At 36.6% G+C, this 24,820-nt stretch overlaps 1 long non-coding RNA gene across 1 annotated transcript; it reads left to right on the plus strand.

Annotated features, from left to right (window-relative positions):
• Positions 1-7,589: 7,589 nt before the first annotated feature.
• Positions 7,590-18,374, plus strand: LOC125170421 (uncharacterized). Its single transcript, XR_007154028.1, has 4 exons — positions 7,590-7,692; positions 8,471-8,573; positions 17,898-18,028; positions 18,154-18,374. It is a non-coding gene; the product is annotated as an uncharacterized LOC125170421 (long non-coding RNA).
• Positions 18,375-24,820: the final 6,446 nt, after the last annotated feature.

The raw sequence follows: 24,820 nt of genomic DNA on the forward strand, positions 1-24,820 counted from the left end.
AAAACACATACTGGATTTTGAAAAAAAGAAGAGTATCTCATTGATATTTTTTGTATCTTAGATACATGTTGAAATAATTTTTGGAAATACTGGGTTCAAAGATGCATTATTAAAATGAATTTCACCCGTTTTTTCCCCAAACACATAGTAATGTGGCTGTTGGAGAATTAAAAATAACGTGGTTCACATTATATTTCTCTTGGACAGCCGCTCTGAAGTCTCCGGGTCTTCTGCTTCAGTTGGCAGAAGAGGGAAGAGCCAGAAGTGGAAAGAGCCAATTCCATTGGTTATGTGGCTATGTCAAGATGCAGGAGGGGCCGGGAAAGGTCCTGGCTCAGAGGCCACCGTAGTAACAATTCTACTCTAAGATGGGGAGGGCAAAGCTAGTCCTCTCTAGCACAAGGTCTTTGCTCAAGAATCACCTCCTTGGTAAAATCTTCCCTGACCACTGCAACCACCTCCAGCCTCTTTCCCCAGCATTCTCTGTCTTCTTGCCTTGTTTTGTTTTTCTCTAGAACATTCTCACCATTTGGCTTAGCATATGTTTTGTTTGTTCATTTCCTTTCTTTCTATGTGTAAATTCCCTCAAGGAATTTTTTTTTTCAAAAAAATTGTTTTCTTTTTAATTGTATTTGAGAGAGACAGAGTCAGTGTGAGTGGGAGAGGGGCAGAGAGAGAGAGGGAGAGAGAATCCCAAGCAGGCTCCATGCTGCTAGTGCAGAGCCCAATGCAGGGCTTGACCCCACAAAACCATGAGGTCCTGACCTGAGCCGAAACTAAGAGTCGGACACCCAACTGACAGAGCCACTCAGGCACTCCTCAATTTTTTTTTTATTGTGGTAAAAAGTACACATAAAATTTACTCTCTTGACCATTTTTTTTCTTAACCATTTTTAAGTGTACTGTTCAGTGGGATTAGGAGCATTCATATTGTTGTGCAACCTTCACCACGACCATCCATCTCCAGAACTCGTCATCTTGTAAAATTGAAACACTATACTCATTAAACATCAACCCCCATTCTGCCCTTTCTCCTAGTCCCTGGCAACCATCAGGCTTTCTGTCTTTATGATTCTGACTACTTTAAGTACCTCATATGAATAGAGTCATATAGTATTTGTTTCTTTTTTGTGACTGGCTTATTTCGCTTAGTATAATGTCCTTAAATTTCATCTATGTTGTAGCATGTGTCAGAATTTCCTTCCATTTTAAGGTTGAATAATATTCTAATGTATGTATATATCACAGTTTGCTTATCCCCTCATCTATCTAGGGACACTTGCGTTGCTTCCACAGTTTACCTCATTTAAATAATGCTGCTGTGAGACTCTGATTTCACTTCTTTTGAGTGTGTACCCAAAAGTAGAACTGGTGGATCATATGGTGGTTCTATTTTATAGTGGTGGTTCTATTTTTAATTTTTGAGGAACCACCATACTGTATTCCACAGTGGCTGCACAATTTTACATTCCTACCTATGATACACAAGGCTTCCAGTTTCTCTACATCCTCATCAACACGTATTGTTTTCTGTTGTTGTTGTTGTTGTTTTTTTGATAGCCATCCTGATGAATGGGAGGGGGTATCTTGTAGTTTTGATTTGCATTTCCCTAATGATTAGTGATATTGAGCATTTTTTCATGTGCTCCTGGGCTATTTGTACGTCTTCTTTGGAGATGTCTGTCCAAATATAAAGGCATTCATTTTTGTCAATATATTCAATGCTGTGTCCTTAATGACTGAAACTGGGCTGCCATGTCCTAGGCACTTGACGACTGTATGCTGACCAATGAAGCAGCGGAGTGATATTGGTCTGCCAAGCCACAAGTAAAGCATAGAGGAAAAACTTTAGGGTACTTGATGACATAGTTCCAAAATTGATTATTATAGTCAGGGTAAATGAAATATCATATTTTATCCATATGCAGGTATGAGCAAACCACAGTTAGACATAATGGCAATGTCAAGTTACATCATAGATTTTAAACTTGAGCTGAAATTTGTCATCCTGGGGTTTTGTTTGCTCTGCACAATATTGAAAGTCTTTTTTTCCTTGAGAATTTAAAATTTTTATTTATTTTTACTTAGGGGCTGACTTAAAAAATCAGAATATTTTTACATTGAAAGATTACATCAATATTTCACTTTTTAAATTTCTAGTTATTTAAGTTATATGCTTTATTTCTACTTTTTTAGTGATTGCTATTTAATTTGTATCATATCAGCATACCAGCAATAATAATTGTAATAATGATAATAAATGCTTTGTGGGGTTAACAAAGGACACAGAACCTAATTCTGGACAATAAATCTATGTAAGTTAAGAAGGAGGGGATCAGAGTTAAGTTTCCAAATTCCTTGTGTTATTTGGAGGAGGTGAAAGTATTGACTGTAGACTTGGTTAGTTATTATGCATGCAAACTATTACTTACAAGTTAACCATGAAAGAGTAGATATGGAGTCTGTAATCTTCAATCAGTAGAAGGAAACAATCAAATAAGAAAGCAAACTGCAATTCCATTCCTATATATATACCCAAAATAATTGAAAGCAGGGACTCCAACAGTTATTTGTACACCTGTGTTCATTGCAGCATTATTCAGAATAGCCAGATGGTGGCAACAACCCAAATGTCCATAAACCAATGAATGGATTAATAAAATATAGTATATACGTCCATTGGAATATTATGAAACCACACAAAAGAATGTAGTTCTGATCATGCTACAACATAGATGAACCTGGAGACTTTATGCTAAGTGAAATGAGCCAGACACAAAAGGATAAAGATTGTATGATTCCACTTATGTAACATATCAAAAATAGGCAAATTCATAAACACAAAAAATAGATTAAGGTCATCAGGGGCTATAAAGGAATAAAGGAATTATTGCTTCACAGTTAACAGAGTCTCTGTTTCAAGTGATGAAGAAGTTTTGGAAATAGATAGTGGTGATGGTTGCACAACATTGGGAATGTAATTAATGCCACTGAATTGTACACGCTAAAATGATTTAAGAGGCAAATTTATGATATATTTTTTTTTGCCCTAAATTTTTAAAAAATTGAACCAAACCAATAATTTTCCTGAAGAAAGAATAAACATACAAAAATACAACAAAGGAAAAAGCACAAGAAGGATGATAGAAACTAGTCCAGGTAACAATATCTATAAGGCAGCTGGACTCATCAGCTAAAAGACAGAGACTGATAGATGGTTATAAACATGGATTTTGCATGTTTATAAGAGACACATCTAAAACATAAGGACTAAGAAAGGTTGAACATGAAAAAATAAAAATAATTTTTGAAAAGTATACCAGGAAAATACTAGCCAAAAGATGTTGGGGTTTCTATAATAATATTAATGAAAATAGAATACAAGACGAAAAAGTATTGTCAAAGATAAGGAGACTCACAACATAATGATAAAAAGCTCGTTTCAACAGGAAATTCTAATTCTAACCTTACAGAACTCAATAAAAGATATAAAATACAGTATAAAAATGATAAAGTCTCAAAATTTAGAGAACAAAACTGATGTAATAATACAAAAAGTGGACAAATACAATATGTGAATTGTAGACCGAAAGTTTTCATGAATATATGGAAGACCTGAATCATATACTGAGCAGCTTGATTAATGGATACATATAGAACCATTGGTATATAGAACCAATGATTAAAGAATGTACATTCTTCTTGAGAACATAAGGAACAGATGAACCAACCTAATCATGTGGTAGGGCCATAAAGCCAGCCTCCAGCCTCAATAATTTTCTTTCTTTCTTTCTTTTTTTTAATGTTTATTTTATTTTTGAGACAGAGAGAGACAGAGCATGAACAGGGGAGGGGCAGAGAGAGAGGGAGACACAGAATCTGAAGCAGGCTCCAGGCTCTGAGCTGTCAGCACAGAGCCCGACGTGGGGCTCGAACTCACGGACAGTGAGATCATGACCTAAGCCAAAGTTGGATGCTCAACCGACTGAGCCACCCAGGCGCCCCGACAATTTTCAAAGGGTATGTATCATACAGCTCATATTTTCTGTCAACAATGCAATCTAGTGTAAAATCAATAACAAAAGTGTAAAAAAAGCAAACATAATACATTTGAGCATTTGCAAATATGTATTTCTAAGTAACTCTATGTCAAAAAGAAATAACGATGATTAAAATATACTTAGAACTCAATGGTAAAGAAAATACTAAAGATAAAACTTCAGAGATGGGCAAAAGATATTTAAAAATAAATTTACAGTAATAAATTCTTTAAAAGAGAAAGAATGTAGGTTGAAAATCAAGAAGCAAAGTATGCAGTTAGGGAAACAATGGAATAAAACCAAAGAAACCAAAGAAAATAAAATATAAAAATATAATAAAAGCAGAGATTAGTGAAAAAGAAAATAGAAGCATTAAGATAAACAAAGCCTCAAGTTTCATGCCTAAGTATATATCCCTACAGAAAGTCTTACATAGTTTCTCTAGGTGAAATAGACCTAAATGACAGAAATGCATTGCTAAGATAGAAACAAAAATGGACATATAGTGAAAGTCACAAATACTCAAAAAAATTAACCTAAAATCTGAGTAGCCTTATATCTTTTAAATAATTTGAATTTATAATTAAAAGCCTTCCCATAAAGAAAACTCTAGTCTTGGATGGACTTACTAGTGAGTTCTACCAAAAATTTAAGGAAGAATGATAACAGTCCTGCATAAAAGCTTCTGGAAAACAGAAGAGGAAGGAACCCTTCCCAAGTCGTTTTATGAGGCTAGAGTTCTCCTGAAAACAAAGATATTAAAAGATAATGAAATTAAAGACCCAAATCCTTCAGAAACACAGAAAAATTCTTTTTTTAAATACTTATTTATTTTTTTACAATTTTTATTTGAGAGAGAGAGATAAACAGCAAACAGGGGGCGGGGGACAGAGAGGGAGACAGAATCCTATGCAGGCTCCACACTGCCAGCACAGAGCCCGATATGGGGCTCGAACTCAGAAGTCAAGAGTCAGACGCTTAACCAACTGAGCCACCTAGGCACCCCAAAACACAGAACAATGCTTAAAATATTAGCAAACTGGGGTGCCTGGGTGACTCAAACAGTTAAGTGTCCAAGTTCAGCTCAGGTCATGATCTCATAGTCTGTGGGTTCGAGCCCTGCATCGGGCTCTGTGCTGACAGCTGGAGTCTGCTTTGGATTCTGTGTCTCCCTCTCTCTTTCTGCCCCTCCCCTGCTGGTGCTCTCTCTCTTTCTCAAAAATAAATAAAAACATTAAAAAAATATTAGCGAATCAAACCCAGCAATATATAAATGTGATAACACCTCATGACCAAAGGAGATTTATCCCAGATGTGCAAGATTGGTTTGACCTTAGCCTTCAACAATCAATTAAGGTAATCCACCTCACTAAAAGAATAGTAAAGGGTTGAAAATCAGATTAGCCATAGGTACAGTAAAAGTACTTAGAAAATTCAACACACTATAATGATTAATAAAAATCCTGGGGAAACTAAAAATAAAAGAACACTTCACCCTGATAAAGAGAGTCTGAAGAACCTGCAACTAACATCATGTTTACTAGTGAAAGACTGGATGCCTTCCCTTTGGAGTGATCAAGGGTATATGATTTTACTACCTTTATTAACCATTTTCCTGGAGGTCCTAGCTGTTGTAACAGGCAAGAAAAACAAATAACAGGTATATAGATTGGAGAGAAAGAAGCAGAACTTTCTATTTGCAGAATATGGGATAGTAGATGTAGAATATCCTAATGAATCTGCAAAAAAGCTACTAGAATAAATAAATTTAGCCAGATGGCATGATACAACTTCAATATACAAAACTCTGTTGAATTTTTTATATGAGCAATGAACAATTGGAAAATTAAAAGAAATAAATATTATGTACATAGCACAAAAATAAAGTACCTAAAATAAATTTAACAAAATATATTTAATATTTGCACCTAGAATATTACTGCACATTGCTAAGGAAACTTAAAGAAGAGCTAAACAAATGGATGTGTATCAGGTTCATGGCGTGGAGAAATCAGTGGTGTTAAAATTTCAAAATTCCCCAAATTGTCCTATTGATTCAGCATAATCCTAATCAAATTTCCTGTAGCCTTTCTGTTGTAGATATTGGCAAATTTATTATCAAATTTCTAAGGAAGTGCAGAAAATCTAGCATATTGAATACAATCTTGAAAGATAAGAATCAAGTTAAAAACTTAACACTATCTAATTTCAGGATGCCTTAAACTTACAGAACTTAAGATAGTGAATATTAGCGTAAGAATAGATGCATAGGTCCGTGGAACAGAATAGAGAATCCAGAAATATGTACACAAGTTGATTATAATCATAATTATATACAGAGCTAAATTATACACATAAATTGAATATGAATTGGTTTTTGATTAAGATTTTGAGGTAATTGAATGGGTCAAGTGGTAATATTTTCAATAAGTGGTGTTGAAATAACTGGAAATCCACAGAAATAAAATGAATCACATCATGTACTTCACATTATATACAAAGATTACCTTGAAAAGGATCACAGTCCTAAATGTAAGAGTCAAAACTATAAAACTTCCAGAAGAAAGTATAGGAGAAAATCTACATGACCTTGGAGTGGCAACAGTTTCTTTGATAGTACAAACCATACATTTTTTTTAAAAGGACAAATTGTACTTCATCAGAATTAAAACCTTTTATTTTTTTTAAAGAAACCATTAAAGAAATGAAAGTCAAACCACAGACTGGGAGAGGTTATTTTCAATATTTATGAAGAAATTACTTGTATACAGAATATATAAAGAACTCCTACAAGTCAAAAGTAGGAAGACAAACAATCCAATAATAAAACGAGCAAACGATCTGAACAGATAATTGGCAAACAGAGATATACAAATGGCCAAGAAAACACATAAAGAGATGCTCAGCATTATCAGTCATCAGTAAAATGAAAACTAAAACTATAGTGATATACAATTGCTCACCCTCTAGAATGCCTAAGAAGGGAAGGAAGGAAGGAAGGAAGAAAGAAAGAAAGAAAGAAAGAAAGAAAGAAAGAAAGAAAGAAAAAAAGAAAGAGACAGAAAGAAAGAGAAAGAATGAATATCAAGTTTTGGCAAAGATGTGGAGCATCCATAACTCATACATTGCTGGAAGGAGTGTAAAATATTACACACACCTGGAAAACAGTTTTGCAGTTTAAGCATACCATTGTCATATTATCTAATAATTCCACGCTTAGATATTTACCTAAGGTAAAGAGAAATACATGTCCACACAAAGCCTTGCTCATGAAAGTCATAGCAAATTTATCCGTAATAGCTCTAAACTGGAAACAACTCAAAGGTCCATCAGCAAGTGAGTAAATAAACTGTGGCATAGCCATATAGTGGAATATTGCTCAGTAAGAAAGAGAAAAGAACACATGGCATGGAAGAATCTCAGAAATATACGAAGCAAAGAAGCCAAAGAAGAACACGTACTGTGTTCTAGCAAATCTAATGCTAGATTTGACTTGCTAATATATTATTAATGTAATAATACATGTGATTCTATTTACTTAACATTCTAGAAAATACAAAACTACCCCCCCTGGGAGAGAGAGAAGATAAGTGGTTTCCAAGGTCCAGGACTGAGGTGGGATTGACTAAAAAGAGCCACTGAACATTTTTTGGTGAGGAAATTTTTTTTAAGTTTTTATTTATTTATTTTGAGAGACAGAAGAGAGAGAGTGTGTGGGGGAGGGGCAGCACGGAGCCCAAAGTGGGGCTCGAGCCCATTAACCACGAGATCATGACCTGATCTGAAATCAAGAGCCAGGTGCTTAACCGACTGGGCCACCCAGGCACCCCAGGAAATGTTCTATATCTGGAGAGTGATGATGGTTACAAACTGTGGTAGTTACAAATTGTCAAAACTCTTTTAAATGGTATACTTAAAATAAGTATAATTTGTCATATATAAATTATACTTTAATAAGGGTCATTAAAAAGATGGATGTCAAAATCAATGTCAGCTCTCAGCTTAGTCTAACACTGCTGTTCTGCACAACCAGTGGGGTGTCTTCCTGGAAATATGGCTACTAATTTGGGTGCTACAGTAAGGCAGTCTTTAGAATTACCGGTAGAGCTACTCCCATTCAGAAATTTCACTGATTATTCTTTTTATTTTTATTTATTTATTTATTTATTTATTTTTAAAATTTTTTTTAAACGTTTTTTATTTATTTTTGAGACAGGGAGAGACAGAGCATGAACAGGGGAGGGTCAGAGAGAGCGAGACACAGAATCCGAAACAGGCTCCAGGCTCTGAGCTGTCAGCACAGAGCCCGACGCGGGGCTCGAACTCACAGAGTGCGAGATCATGACCTGAGCCGAAGTCGGCCGCTTAACCGACTGAGCCACCCAGGCGCCCCTGATTGTTCTTTTTATTAACATCTGTTTTGGTTTCAGTGACTAATGTCTCCCGATTTATCCGAAGATACTAACTGGAATTTTATAATGGTTGTCTCCAATCTCTGATTTATCTCTATTTCGTCTGTAGACATAAGGACAGGTAAGAGGAGGAAATTTCTAACAGGTCAGTTATTTTGTTATTCCCTTTCTCCATTCTCCTGCAATTTAAGACCTTGCATTGAAATTAATGAGGAAGGATCCCCTAATAAGTAATATACTGACCTAGAATATAGTAATTGTTTCTAGGGTCAAATTATAAACCAGATTTCAAGTTCTAGAAAGAGTAGAGAAGATTAGAAAGCCAAAAAAGCAATTGATTTGTCACTCCATTATTAATTATGTTTTAGAATGAATCATGATTTTTTACATTTTTATTTGAGCTGTTCCTGGTTCTCATTTTTCTATTATTCTCCACCATTGCTCTTATAATTCATTTATAATTAATTACATTCATAATTCATTTCTTTCTAAAAAGGTCTTGTGAAAATTAATTCTGAGAATATTTTCTTCCAAAGCAAACTTAAGAGTTTGCTTACATTTTCTTAAACAGGTAACATTTTTGGACTTCATATTTAATTTCAGTTCTGCCAAGAATTACCAAGTGTCTGCTATTTGCTGTGCACTGATCCTGGACCTGGTAGAGTAAATGTGGTAACTGGACCTGTCCTCAGAGTCAGAGAGACATATAAAGAAGTAATTTGATAAAATGCAGTCCCCCATCATAGAAGGACTTTTAAAAGGCTGTCAAAATCAGTCGAAAGAACCATTGATGCTGCCTTTTGAAAGAGAATTAGAGACAGCAAGTGGCTATCAAAGGCTGAATTATCTAGAGGTGAAAGAGAAAGGAAGGACAGTTTACATAGAGGGGAGTGGAGTAAGCAAAAAATACGGGTATTTTTTTCTCTCATTGTCTGGGAAAGTTGAATCAAGGAACAAGTCATTGCAACAAACTTTCCATGACATTTTCAAGTTGCATTCTAGATTTTCACAAATATTCACAGAGTCAACACCTCCTAACTGGGCTGCACTAAAAAAGAACATTGCATAAAGAAGGCAAGTATATTGAATAACTAGTGGAGTGGACTTCCAGAGCCCAGGAGATAAGCTCATGTGAGGTTTCACTCATGTAAACGCCAGCAGTCATGTACACCTTAATGGTAAAAATGTAGAACCTTGGATTTAGAACATCTATTAATTCAAAGCATGGTTGAAAATCCTAATTAAGGGGAGCATTTTATAATTTGGGGGAGAAAGTGCATACAAGGTGAATGTTAATAGGCACAGTATAGTTAACAACATTGGCACTGGGTTAACTTTTTTGCTTCAATACCCACACCTCTGTGCTCTTCCTTCTGAAAGAATAAAACAGTTTATATGTCCTCTGTGAAGGATGGTTTAGGCAGGATGCTGCCCATTATTTCACTCACATTAGTATGAGGGCAGCCCAAGGCCAGGCAAACAGTTCCAGACTAGACTACATACATACCTAATGGGATAGGACACACCCAGAAGCAGTAGCTAAAGACATAATGTTTTTCAGTGTTGGTTTGAATTTGGTCAGGGCTCAACTGTACTTTTCCTCTGCTTCATGTGATTGTATCTAGGGTCACTTTCCATATCATTCAGTGTTTAGCTTGGACTTCCTTACACTACAGTGGCTGGGCAATAGTTTGGTTCCTCTTTCATCCAACCTTGGTGTTATCCCTTCACCCATTCCCTAAACCCTAGGGAAATATATTTCACAGACATGCTCATGAAGTTCTCTCTTGCTCCTCTGCTTTCCATCTGCCCATTAAAATCCCTCTCATCTCACCATGCCCATCTCCACCACCACTTTCTTCTTCTTTTTTTAAAAAGTTTATTTATTTTTAGAGAGAGAGAGCAAGTGGGGGAAGGACAAAGAGAGGATCACAACCAGGCTCTGTGCTGACAGCACAGAGCCCAATGCAGGGCTTGATCTCATGAACCATGAGATCATGACCTGAGCCAATATGAAGAGTTGGGTGCTTACCCAACTGAGCCACCCATGTGCCCCTCCACTACCACTTTCTTGATGAAAAGAAAAACTTTTCTTTTCCACCTGCTTTATCCATACCCTCTGATGGCAGCACAGTACCTTCTCTCAGATCTTAAAGAATGTCATTCTGTCTTGTGTTTTGTTCAGCTGTTTTGTTCTCAGAAGAGCTTGGCCCTATCTATGAATTCTTATTCCATGGACCTATTTTGTGTTTTCTCTTCAGAAATATATCCTATTTAGTTGTCTCAACTTTCATATGAGACTGTCAACTCTCTTCATTTTGACTGACCAATGAAACATATGAAATTGAGCATTGTAAAATAATTTGTGCTCCAAGTTCTTGTCAGAGGTTATAACCTAGAAATTTCTGCTGCCCAATACCTATCAAAAGCTCAATTGTGAAAAGTAATATATATGGAGAATTGCCTGAAGGAAATGCAGTCCATCCATTCTCTAGACACTCAATTTTATTCCTGGATTAAGCCAAACCAGGAGAGAGCTGCAGCCTGAAATACTTTGGTTTTTGTCCCCCAGAGAATTGCTTTTACAGAGTTGCCCTTGGCATTATGCCATTGGATTTCATTTTGATGGACATTATAAGGAAAAGCCTGTTCAACTTTTTGCCAATAAATTAGAAAATCTACATTTTCTAAACAATATATAAATTATGAAATCTGACTCAAGTGCAGTTAGGAAAACCTAGGTAGACCAGTCATGGTGGAGGGAATTGAAAAAGGTTGCCAAAGATTTTATTCCCCTCCAGAGCTAAGCCCATATTTTTGGGAGCAGATATCTATGGTGCCTAACATTTATGTCTCTGTCCTCCCTTTTACCACTCCTTCTTTTGGGAATGGATCCTCCTCCACCTCAATTACGTGAGACTATGATAGCGGGAAGTCACAGTATACCAATTGCTGGACACAGAAATTAATCTATCTTGTTGAATCATATTTGCAAATATCTTTGTATTTACTGGTTCAAAGTAGGGTATGTGGTTCCAACAGAGTTCATTGAAGTTCTTTCCTGTAATTTTGTATTTGTGTCTGTGGAAAAGTTCTCTTCTTCTGGGTTGCTGATGGGGATTGTGCGAACTTATAACTGAGAATGGTCACAGCTATCTCTTCCCACGCAAATTAAGCCCATCTGCAATGACAGATGAGAGAGAGGAAGAGGAGGAAAATGGGATGTGGGCAGGGACACAGTGATGAAGGACAGACAGACATATGGTCAGAAACTCCCTGACTGAGAGATGGAGACTGAGTGAGGCGGGCACACATACATACAGCACTCAGACACAGATATGGAAATCAAGGAAAAGAAAAAGAGAAGAGAAAGATCCCAACATCGCTTGAGTCCCTGGTGCTACTGCTGTCTTTCCTACATGTAAAGCAATAAGTTTCTTTCCTCCTTCCTCTCTTTTTCTTTCTTTCTTTCTTTCTTTCTTTCTTTCTTTCTTTCTTTCTTTCTTTCTTTTCTTTCTTTCTTCTTTCTCTTTCTTTCTTTCTTTCTTTCTCTCTTTCTTTCCTTTCTTTCTTCTTTCTCTTTCTTTCTTTCTTTCTTTCTTTCTTTCTTTCTTTCTTTCTTTCTTTTTAGTAAAGCTAGTTTAATTTACATATCTTTTACCTGTAAGTGAAATACTTCTGATCAAAATGCTTTTATAGGTTAACTTAAAAGAGTAATTAAGGGACAGGTAATTCCTTTGTTCCTTTCACTATTCCAAATCATAGGGGAAAAAACTCATAAAATTTGCCTACCCATGTTTTAAGGCTAGCATAACTGTAATATAAAAACTGAAAAATCATAGCATAAAAAGAAAACAGTGAATGTACATGAATACATCCTAAATGTAACCCAGAAGATATCTGTCTTCTTGTCCCCACAGGATGACTCCATTTGGTTCTGCCATTGAGTACAGAACTCACTTCCTTCCCTGGTTTACTCAGAAAACCCAATCACATTATATCTGTCAGGATACACAAGTTTTTCTGTGGTAACAAATAATGCCAAATTCGTACTGGTTTAAAACAATGAAAGCTTATTTCTTGCTTACTCTTCCGAGGGTCAGCTGGGGACTTCCTTACATAGGGATGGATACAGGCTTTCAGAGAGTCAGACATTTGGAAAATTATTTAGTGACTGCTAGCAGAGGAAGGAAACATAGGAAATCATATTCTGGCTCTAGAGAAGTCCTTTCTGGTTGCCAATTATTTGGTTTACTCTCCTTTCTACATTTAAAACACAAATTTTTCCTATCCAAGGAAGACTACTCAAAATTTCAATAGTCTAACAAAACCAGTGTTAATGACTAGGATCTCTGGGTAATGTGTGAGTCTCTTCACCAAGAAGGAGGTAATGCCTAATAGTCTCTGTCAAGCCTGGATATAACTTCTGGAGGCTTCTGAACTAAAATGTTACCTGCTTCTCAGACATTTAATATATACAAGAATTGGGTAACAGGAAAAGTGCCCCTTTTCTGGATGTGGGGATTTTTCCTTGAGCTAGCCCTGAGTTGGCTCCCTTGACCATTAATTATTCTTCATTGTTCCTAGCTTCTACCTCTAAGAGATTCTTCCTTTTCTCTTATTCCCTTTGGTTATAGCTGAAGTGGGCATCAAGAACTATGTCCTTGATTGGAGCAAGAAGGTTTATGGACCCACTTTTCATTCCAGAGAAGATTGGGACCTGTGGTTGTCTTAAGTCTAGAAGAGTAACCACATGTTACTATGGTTATAACAGTATAACCACATGTTAACAGTATAACCATAATTCTTTTCTGGACATAATTCTCATATTTGCTATATGTCTTTGTTTTACTTACCTTGTGTCAAATGATTTCTCACTGCATAAAATGGATTTTCATCTTTTCATGCTCTAACAATGTTTTCTTCACCACCTATCTTCCATTCCTTAATCCAGTGCCAAATATTTTAGTGTTGTTTGTTTGTTTTATACAGTCACACTCCATTCCATACTATCAATTTCGATATTGGTTAGGGTAGAATGGGTTATTTTGCAGTAACAGTCTAAAAATTGTAGTTGTCTAAGACAACAGAGATTTATTTCCCATTCAAACCATGTCCCATAGGTTGGCTGTGCCCTCTGCTGTATATAGTCCTCATTCAAGGTCATTTGTGTCAGATATTCCATTATCTGGAACATGACCAATAGCTATGACAGGGAAAAGCTTCTGTCTAGAAATGACTCATGTTACTTCCACTCACATTTATTGGTCAATGCAAGCCACAAGTAATTTTAAGAGGTTGAGGAAATTAAATCCTATCACATGTCTAGAAGGACAGAGAGATAGAATATCTGTGGAGACATCTAATAAATAAAACACATATATACATACATACATATGTACATATACATTAATGATCTTTATGGACTTTACTGAAAATTTGTGGAGACCAAATCAGGAATTATCACATAGTATATAGAATCTTGCAGAAAAATCTCCACCTGAAATTACTCTTCTTCCCAGTTCCTTTTCTATGGTGTCATTAATGTTTTATTTTTCTCTCTTTCTTCCATCATGCAGTATTCAGCCTCTCAGGCTCTACTCTGTCCCTCTCAGTTTTTCTGTTTGGGACTTAAAATTCCATACTCTTTCATTACAGAGAGCAAATTCTATTATGCTTGTTATTTGCACATTCCCTCAAGGTCTGTATACCACCCCAAGAGACTTATGAAGCATTTCTTCTGAACAAATATAGTGCTTTCCCTAGGAATTCTGGTGAATGCATTTTCTCCATGTTATTACATTAATAATATATTAGCAAGTCAAATCTAGCATTACCAAGTAGATTTTGTTCCAGAAATAAAAGATGGGTTCACATTACTATACCTCTTATTTCAATATCTTATGTTAATTAAAAGAGAAAATCTATATGATCATCTGGACTTGCTGTGTCCTCCATGGTAGGCATTAACCACATATAACTCTTCTAATTGAAATTTGAATAGCTAAATTATGTTATTTTAAATATTTGGTTCCTCATTCCCACTAGCCACATTTTAAGTATTCGGTAGCCACATATGGCTAGTGGCTATGGAATGAGCACAGAAAGGAACATCTCCATCATTGTGGAAAGTTCTGTTGAACAGTGCTAATCTAAATAAATGCTGGAGTTATTGGATAAAAGTAATAGTCATTTCTAATTTTAAATTTTCCATAATTAGAGTTACAAGGAAACTTCGTTAAATTGAGAAATGGTATACATAAGAAGCCAGTGGTAAATACCATACTAAATAGTGAAACACAAGTAGTATTTTCATTATTTTCAGGAAAAAGAGTGTTCATCACTATCACAATTGTTTCTGTTAGGATTAGATTTGGTTATATTTCTCTTGTTCAGAAAAACTGGAGAAAGGCAGTTAAGAGTGGTAAAGTGGGTCTACTCCATGGCCTCCTCAGGTACCCAGATTCATTCTATTACCCCTTGGGTGTGGTCTTCATTCTCATATTTTAAGTGACAGCTCATATCTGTATATCAATCATATCTGTACAGATATCAATCATATCTGTATTTAAGGCAGAGGATGGAGTAAATGACAATGAGTAAAGACTAAAGGAGACCAATGTGGTATTTGCTGATTTTAAAGAATGCTCATAGATGTTACCATGTGATAATGCTGCTGACTTGACTAATAATTGGTTACATGGCCACACATTGATGCAAAGAATGCTGGAAACTGAGCCTTCATTCTGAGTAGTCATGTATTCATGTAAAAATTAGGGTTTCCTATGGATGAAGAAGAGACTGAGGTACTGGGGCACAACTAATACTTTCTGCCTTACCACTTTGTTTAATATTGTTCTGAAGGTTTTAATCAAAGCAATGAAACAGGAAAACAAAAGAAGTATAGATATGGGAAAGAAATGGACATAATTACTTTTCTCTTCATAAGATAATTAAATACCTCAAATCCAACTGAATTAACTGGAAATCTATTAAAAAAGAATAAGAGAATTCAGTAAGATGTGAGAAATATGCAAGAATGAAGAACTTTCCATCTGATGTTTTAACTTGTAAGAGACAGGAAACATAATGAAAAAATGTGGAAAAATATAATGCCAATGGATAAATTTAGCAAGAAATATATGAAACTTATATGAAGAAAACCATAACATTTTATTGCAGGGCATAAAAAGAAGATCTGGGTAAATGAAGGGTCTTCACATGTTCTTGGATAGAATGATTCATTGTTCTAAAGATACCAGTTCTCCTTCAAATTTGTAAATTTCATACAGTTTCATTCAAAATATATTTTTTTAACTTCTCATGCTAATGATGAAATTTATGTTAGCGAAAGATTGACTAAGAACACCAAGAAAACAGATAAAGAACAATGAGGGTCATATTCCCTAGTAGATGTCAAGATGTACTGTAAAGCTACTATAATTAAAAGTGTCATACCAACGGACTGATTAATAATGGGTCAGAACAGGGTTCAGGACAAGGTATATGCAGCATAAGAGAACACCACAGTATGTGACATTGCGCAAATTCTTAAACCTTCTGTTTTTCAAATTTTATACCTATCAAATGGGGATAAACTAGTTCATACTGCATAGATTTGCTGTAAGGTAATATGTGTAAAGTATTTATAATACCTGACCTGTCGTAAGCACTATGAAAGTGTAAACTATTATTAATGCCAGCATCAATTGCTATTAAAACTTGCTATTAAAATCAATGGGGAAAGAATGTATTATTTAATATATAGTGTTAGAGTAATTGGCTTATATTTGGAAAGAAAGAAGAAAGGAAAGGAAAGGAAGGATGGAAGGAAGGAAGGAAGGAAGGAGGCAAGGAAGGAAATTAAAACTCTAATTCACATTATAAATTAAATGGTATGGATTAAATATTTAATTATAAAAATTCCTATGAAGTGTTAGAAAAATGAGGAAGAATTGTAAAGGTATTCTTAGAGTTTGGATTCTTATTTTTAGCATTCTTATTTTTAGCATGATAGCTATGCAATAAGCCATAAAAGAAAAAAACATGGTCAGATTTTACTGCCAATCTAAAAGGAAGTTGAGATAAGGTGATGGGTGGGGTGATGGTAGTATGAGACAGTGGTTGGTCAGGTGAGAGCTGGTGGATTTGAAAAAGCTTATTTAAATACAATAAAAACTTCTATGTCCAATTTCTTTTGTAAACTGTGCTACCTATATGGTTCAGGTTTCTGTTTTAAAGTGCTGTACTTTGGTAGCAGAAAATATCAGTGAACGTAAGAGCTTTCACTTTTTAACTTTCAGGAATATTTACTTGAAGCCAGCTCATTTTAAAGGATTGCTTCTACTTGGAACTGGATATTCAATAGATCCTTATAGTTTTAAAAATTAGATGACAATTATGGGTAAAACATAACTATTGTAAATCAAATGTGTAAGATAGCAATATTAGAGCAGTTGGGCTGGTCCAGATTCTAAATTGGAAGTGGGTTGTTTTGGCAAAAGGAAAACAGCAATATATATTTTTAAATTTTTATCACTGTTTTTATAGTGCACGTTTAATATGATGGAAATAACCATTGCAACAGTCCTTTTTTAGCCTTATAGATAATTACATACTTAGAAAATTACATAAATATAAAAAATTAAAGCAAAAAGGGCAGAGCTTGATATTGTGTCGAATATACATTATTCATTATGAGGAAGAGAGCTATAAAAATGTAGAATTCCAGAGGGTATAGTTTTTATGCAAGAATTGATGCAGCAGATTGAAAATTTAGTTGGCAAATAGTACTGACTTTTTAATTTAGAAACATTAAGATTTAGTGTGTCAATCTGGCTGCTACCCGGACTGTGCTGTATTCAAAGCTCTAAGTTAAAACTCTGTAAGATTTAAGTGTGATAAAATGCAATACAAAATGATCTTAACAGAAAAATCTGATTACTTGGAACTCCCCCCCGACCCCATGCCCAAGCGTTTGAATCCCATGTGAAATCCATTAATGGGCTTTTATATTTCACTTAAATTTTTTCACTGAGAATCATTAGAAATCAAAGTGACTGTAGCTACTAATAGATGTTTTCTTTAGCTGTACACATGAAAGAAACTATTTGTTTCAAAAAATAAAAGTTATAAGCAAGAAAGTCAAGTATATTTAATATCCTTTGATTTATGAAGGGATGCAAACAAATACAGGATTTCTTCCCCCAGGACAACAGGAGAGCTCTTCAAACAATTCATTTTCCATGAGTTCTAAAGGGAAGGGGTTGGGTGACTGAGTCTCTAATTGGAACTGTTAATTTATTAATGCCCTAAAAGCATTATTTTTCCTACCCACCTTCCCCCCCCCCACCCCCCATCCAGCCTCTGACAAATTAGACACTCACTGGCAATGTAGTCCTCTTATTTACCCTTCTCTCTCCTTTTTCCTCTTCCACATAAATAGAAGTTTCATAGAAAGGGTCACATCATGGTAAACACTGTGACAGCTGCTACCTACTGTTTTGTGTTGGGAGAAGTTTCCATTTTTTCAACATTTCAGATCTGCTTTCCAGACTCACATCTTTGAATTGACATGTAGGTATTTATTTGGAGGCTGCTGTGTGTTGTGGGCATCTCCACTTTTTCAAAGAAATGGGGAATGGATGGATGTGATTTTTCTTTTAACCCCCATCTTTAATCTTTCTCCAAACAATAAACAGAGTGGCAGTCAATCTCCTACCTTCTTGTCCTGACTGAAGTTCATCTTTCCCTCTCTGGATCTCTCCTCCAATGCCTCCCCTACAGAGTCTCTCAGGAGACTGTTTAAAACTGCCTCATATGGAACCACAAAAGGCCCCGAATGGCCAAAGTAATTTTGAAGAAGAAGACCAAAGCAGGAGGCATCACAATCCCAGACTTTAGCCTCTACTACAAAGCTGTAATCATCAACACAGCATGGTATTGGCACAAAAACACACATAAACCAATGGAATAGGATAGAAACACCAGAACTAGACCCACAAACGTATGGCCAACTAATCTTTGACAAAGCAGGAAAGAACATCCAATGGAAAAAAGACAGTCTCTTTAACAAATGGTGCTGGGAGAACTGGACAGCAACATGCAGAAGATTGAAACTAGACCACTTTCTCACACCATTCACAAAAATAAACTCAAAATGGATTAAGGACCTGAATGTGAGACAGGAAACCATCAAAACCCTAGAGGAGAAAGCAGGAAAAGACCTCTCTGACCTCAGCCGTAGCAATTTCTTACTTGACACATCCCCAAAGGCAAGGGAATTAAAAGCAAAAATGAACTACTGGGACCTTATGAAGATAAAAACTTCTACACACCAAAGGAAACAATCAACAAAACTAAAAGGCAACCAACAGAATGGGAAAAGATATTTGCAAATGACATTCGGACAAAGGGCTAGTATCCAAAATCTATAAAGAGCTCACCAAACTCCACACCCGAAAAACAAATAATCCAGTGAAGAAATGGGCAGAAACCATGAATAGACACTTCTCTAAAGAAGACATCCGGATGGCCAACAGGCACATGAAAAGATGCTCAACGTCGCTCCTCATCAGGGAAATACAAATCAAAACCACACTCAGATATCACCTCACGCCAGTCAGAGAGCCAAAATGAACAAATCAGGAGACTATAGATGCTGGAGAGGATGTGGAGAAACGGGAACCCTCTTGCACTGTTGGTGGGAATGCAAATTGGTACAGCCACTCTGGAAAACAGTGTGGAGGTTCCTCAAAAAATTAAAAATAGACCTACCCTATGATCCAGCAATAGCACTGCTAGGAATTTACCCAAGGGATACAGGAGTACTGATGCATAGGGGCACTTGTACCCCAATGTTCATAGCAGCACTCTCAACAATAGCCAAATTATGGAAAGAGCCTAAATGTCCATCAACTGATGAATGGATAAAGAAATTGTGGTTTATATACACAATGGAGTACTACATGGAAATGAGAAAGAACGAAATATGGCCCTTTGTAGCAACGTGGATGGAACTGGAGAGTGTGATGCTAAGTGAAATAAGCCATACAGAGAAAGACAGATACCATATGTTTTCACTCTTATGTGGATCCTGAGAAACTTAACAGAAACCCATGGGGGAGGGGAAGGAAAAAAAAAAAAGAGGTTAGAGTGGGAGAGAGCCAAAGCATAAGAGACTCTTAAAAACTGAGAAGAAACTGAGGGTTGATGGGGGGTGGGAGGGAGGGGAGGGTGGGGGATGGGTATTGAGGAGGGCACCTTTTGGGATGAGCACTGTGTGTTGTATGGAAACCAATTTGACAATAAACTTCATATATTGAAAAAAAAATAAAAATAAAAAAAATAAAACTGCCTCGTATTGTCCAGACTCCATGGGCTCCAGGGCAGCACTAGACTATTCCCAGTATCGCCTTAAGCCCTGGCAAATCATCTCTCTTTTAGCTTCAAGCAAAACCCCCTTCCGTTTTGGACACTGCCTTCTGTCCATACTACCATCTAACCTTATTCTGGCTGTCATCCAAACTCCAAATGTGTTGAGGGTTTGGCATCTGGATCACAGTCTTCCAAGTCATGCCATGATCCTGGGTGACTATAGTATCTACATGGATGAAAAATTCAACATTTTAGTCTTAAATCTTCTTGAACTTGCCTTAAATCTTCTTCAGCTACCTGAATGGCTGCCTGCTGGGCTCTGAAATCTTTAACATTGTCTTTACCCCTAACCTTCAGTCACCCAAACCTGACACACTGCTTCATATTTCTCTTCCCTGTACTTTCCTATTCTCTTAATTCGGTTCTTCCCTGCAGTCTAAACATGACAAAATCTTTTCTATATAAAAAACAGCTTCATCCCTGATCACAAGTCAACCTCTAGCTGTCTTTTAATATCTCTTATTCCCTTCTGAGTCGAATGCCTCATAAGAATTATCTTAAAGATTTTTTTGTTGTTGTTAATTTGAGTATGGTTCACAGGCATGTTACATCAGTTTCAGGTGTACGACATAGTGATTTAACATCTCTACAGGTATGCTGTGTTCACCACAAGTGTAGCTACCATCTGTTAGTATACAATGTCATTACAATTTCATCAACTATATTCCCTGTAGCCGTGCCTTTTATTTCTGTGACTTATTCATTCTATAACTGGAGGATTATCCTTATTTTCTGCTTTGACTCATTCTTTGGGAGTCAGGCAACTGATTCCACCAAGTCAATGAAATTGCCATTTCTGGCCATCATCTAATTATCCAATCCAATGGACTGCTTTCAGACTTCATTATAGTTAATCTCTCTGCAGCATTTGACTCTCTGCGGTCAGTTTTTCTTCCTTGGATTTTCTGGCACAGTTCTCTCAGGGTCATTTCATGATTTCTTTCCAGTCTCCTTTGCCAATTCCTCCTATTTCCACCCTAAAATGTGAATGATTCATTTTCCTCTTCTTTTTGTGTGCTCTTTGCATGTCTCATTCTCTTCTCTGACTCCAATCTATAGGCTGAGGATTCATGAATTCTAAAGGGAAGTGAATGAATAAATAATTACTTTCTAAACAATACATATTGTCTCAGGAATGATTTAAAACTGCTAATAAGGATACAGGAAAATCCAACTGAGAAGCAAAAAATAAGTAGGAGACAAAAGGAACAAATTGAAATAAGGGAGAAAACAAAATGTCACCCAGGAGGAATGAGGCTAAATATGCTATAAGTCCCAAATTTAGTCTTAAGCTTTTCAGAAACCAGTGAGAAGAGGGTGAAATCTCATTATGGTTATGCAATCCAAAATGCCTGTAAGATATCAGTTGTTTAGAAATCCAACCATTGGTGCCACTGGGTGGAAAGCTCTCAGGGGTGGGTGAGGAGGCCTCCAAAGGACATGAATCAAATCTTCAATGTCACTATTCCAGAAGATAAACTCATAAGTTCCCGGGGGCTGTTTTATAAACACGTTCCATTTAGACAATGGCATCAGGGTAAGATTCAATTTAGTTAAAGCAGTTCTGTGACAGACCAATATAATATGGTTTATGTTCCTAAGGAAATGTTTTAGAGAATCTTGAAGATAATTTTGTCTTGCAAGCAATTGTCTCATAAAACAGCTTTTGACACCTATTGAGGACGTTGAGCATGAGATTCTACTCTGTGACAAGTATTTAATCTAGCAAACTTGTATTTCTAGTTCTAATCTAAATACTTGGTAGTTATCTGCACCTTGATATCCCACAGGTATCTTGGCTTCCAAAACTGCACCCATTATTCCCTCCAAACTGATTTTTCCTATGCTCTGACTGGGAATGATAACATTATGCACCCAGTCTCATCAAGAAATCTTGAAGGCATGCTAGACTTTTGTTTCTTTCCCCCCTTGTTCCTCACACTCACAAAATACCCACATCCTTCTGATAGACTCTCCTTATATCTCGTGTCTCTATCCTGCCTCCTAGCTTCACTGCCACTGTTTGGGTTCCTTCGGGACCTTATTACTTGTCTGAACTACTACACTATTGTATTATTGTCTTCCTTGGTCATAGTCTGGCCCTCTGTCCCCTGATCCAGTTTCCATCTGATTCACCTTTGTGCTTCTGGCATTACCACAGCGATTAGCACATGGCAGGCAAGTAAGGTATTTTTGTTGGATGAATTCATATATGGATGAACGAATGTACACACACGTGGGTCTTATGAGAGTCATTATTATAATGCTCCTTTCTGGGGCACCTGGATGGCTCAGTTGGTTAAGCGTCAGACTCTTGATTTCAGCTTGGGTCATGATCTCACAGTTGTGGGATCAAGCTTCATGTTGGGCTCTGTGCTAGGCATGGAGCCTGCTTGGGATTTTCTCTCTTTCCCTCTCTCTCTCTGTCCCTCCTCCTCTCTCTCTCTCTCAAAAAAAAAATTATGCTCCTTTCTAATAATAGGAGAATCATATCTACTCATTCGTGCACCATCAGGATTAAGGCAAGTATTTGTGTACAGTGGTAAGAAATTAAATGTTGTTTCACAGATTCTGAGTTTTTTTTTTTTTCTTTAATCTTTCCTATGGGCAAACACTTGAGGAGGAGACCGAAGAACTCAATTCTCACGTTATTGTTAGAAGAAACTCCAAGAGAAGCCTAAAGAGGAGAGGAGGAGAAGGAGGTGGAGATGAGCAGCTGTGTATCCACCAACAGCCTGGAGGTGGGAGGTGAAGGATTGACTCAGAAAAGCAGTCAAGATTTAATTAAAGACCCAGGCGTGGAGACGCTCATGTGAGGGGAACAAAGAAGACTCACCTGTAACTGCCTGGTATTTGTTGGGAGAGGATGAAGGGAAGAGATTTCTATGAATGTTAAGAATATGTAGCAATGTGGGAGGGAGCCCATAGGGGAAATTGTAAGATAAGCACATGAAATATGATTGGTTGAGAGTATAAAGCAACATTGGGAGAGGCTCTTGATAGGAATAATTACACGAACGCAGCTGATAGCTACAGCCCTTTGTCTCCTAGAAGTAGGATGGCTATTGTGGCTAGGTAGAACAGTGTTATGAGTTAGCTAATCAAAGAGTGTTAAAAATCCATGCAAACTGCATCTTGGGCTCACCCCTACTCTATGAGGGTGAGAGACAGGAATGAGAAATAAGTATTGCTTTATGACGCTGGCCCCGGAACTCTCAGGAAGTAGTATAAATCCTTCAGTAGCAGTCCTGCCGAAGGACTAAACCAGACAGGACGATAGGTTTCATACTGGGTACTAACTCTTGTTAAATACCCAGATTATGACATTCAGAACAGGGTCTGTCCTACAGGAACCGTGTACTAATCAACAGAGAAGATCTCCTGGAGGAAGACCATTTACTTAAGTCTCTTAAGTCATGGAGCCATCCACCCCTTTCTCCTTAAGGGCATATCTCTTACTTCCTTTTGGCCAAGGGAGAAGAGGGAAGAAAAAGAAAAAGAAGGTAAGGCTTATTAAATCTCTAATGACAGTAATAATTGTATTGAGAGCTAACATTATTAAACACTCACTATGTTTAGGGCACTGGTCTCAGAGCTCTAGTTGTATTGTTATTTTTTAATTTGATTATTGCAACAACTTTGGAATAGGTATAATTTTGTTAGCAGGGCACACCTTCTTATAGTGGAAGATCATAGCTATGGGAAGATGGGTTTCCAGCTGATTACACTGCTTCTGTGGCCTGTCAGGTGCTCTAGGGAAGACTTTGTTGCCTAAAGCCTCTGTGTGCACAACCTGTAATTTGCAGATATAATAGCTATCATAAAGAGTTATATTAATGATTAGAGATAATATTATATAAAGGGTCTAACATGGTCGTTAGCATGGAGGAAGTAGACAGTAAAAGGGAATTAATGTCAGGTCCTCTTTGATTAAACTGTTTTTGTTCTTCTATTTTACAGTTAAAGTTAGGATAAAATTAGTTACCGCTATTTTCTCTTCCAAGCCCTGCTTTTTTTTTTTTTTTTATTTCTTAAATTCTCAAAGGGAGTCCTAAAGCAGGAGATCAACAGACCAGTTCACAATGAGAATGAAGAGATGTTCTTGATTCTGCTAATGAATTTTAGCCAGTTCCGTTCAATAGTAGACAAACTTAGAGTTTGTCTACTCTAGACAAACAGAGCCCAAACAGAGTTAAATGTTATAACCAGGTATTCCCAGTTTTTCCCAAGTTTCATGACTGAATATCTAGTAGAGGCCAAATCAGAAAGAAAAGTTCCAGGAATGCAGGACTGAGCCAGGCCAGATTATTTTAATTTATTATTTGGCCCTCCAAGGGGCAGGGCAAAGCACCAGGAACAGTGAGATCAAGCTACAGGCAGTTCTGATCATTTATTTCCTCTAACTAGGCTCAGTCAATCTTAGTAAAATGAAGTGGCGTAGATTGGCTTTTGATAACTTCAGATGGCAAGCAATATTTGAGTGTTTTCAGTAAAACAAAAGATAGAAGTGATAAATAGTGGGAATAGTGACATGCTGTGAGAATGGTTCATGAGAAAAATTAATAATGCTACCAATTTCTATCATTACATCCTGGGGAAGCTACAGAATTATTCAGGGGCTTGGTCTTAATTATCTTCTAATGAAGATTTGATTTCATTTGCTCTTGTAATCTCTCATTCTTATGTCTCTTTCCATACACTTCCCTTGCTTTTAATTTCCTAGAGTTAAAATGTTCCATGCTTAATATTCTCAGTAGAGCAGCTGAGCTCCATAGAAGAAATACTATGTCAATCTCACAAATAATATAATGAGTTGTGCAAGGACCTTGCTTTACTACTGCTGGTCATATTTTTATGTGATGCATGTACTCAGTAGGAGGAATGAGGAAGGATTCAGGGAGAAGCAATGTGATAGCCACTCCTATAAATCTT

Source organism: Prionailurus viverrinus, chromosome B4 (genome assembly GCF_022837055.1).
Source record: "Prionailurus viverrinus isolate Anna chromosome B4, UM_Priviv_1.0, whole genome shotgun sequence".
In the NCBI taxonomy this organism is placed as follows: Eukaryota; Metazoa; Chordata; class Mammalia; order Carnivora; family Felidae; genus Prionailurus; species Prionailurus viverrinus.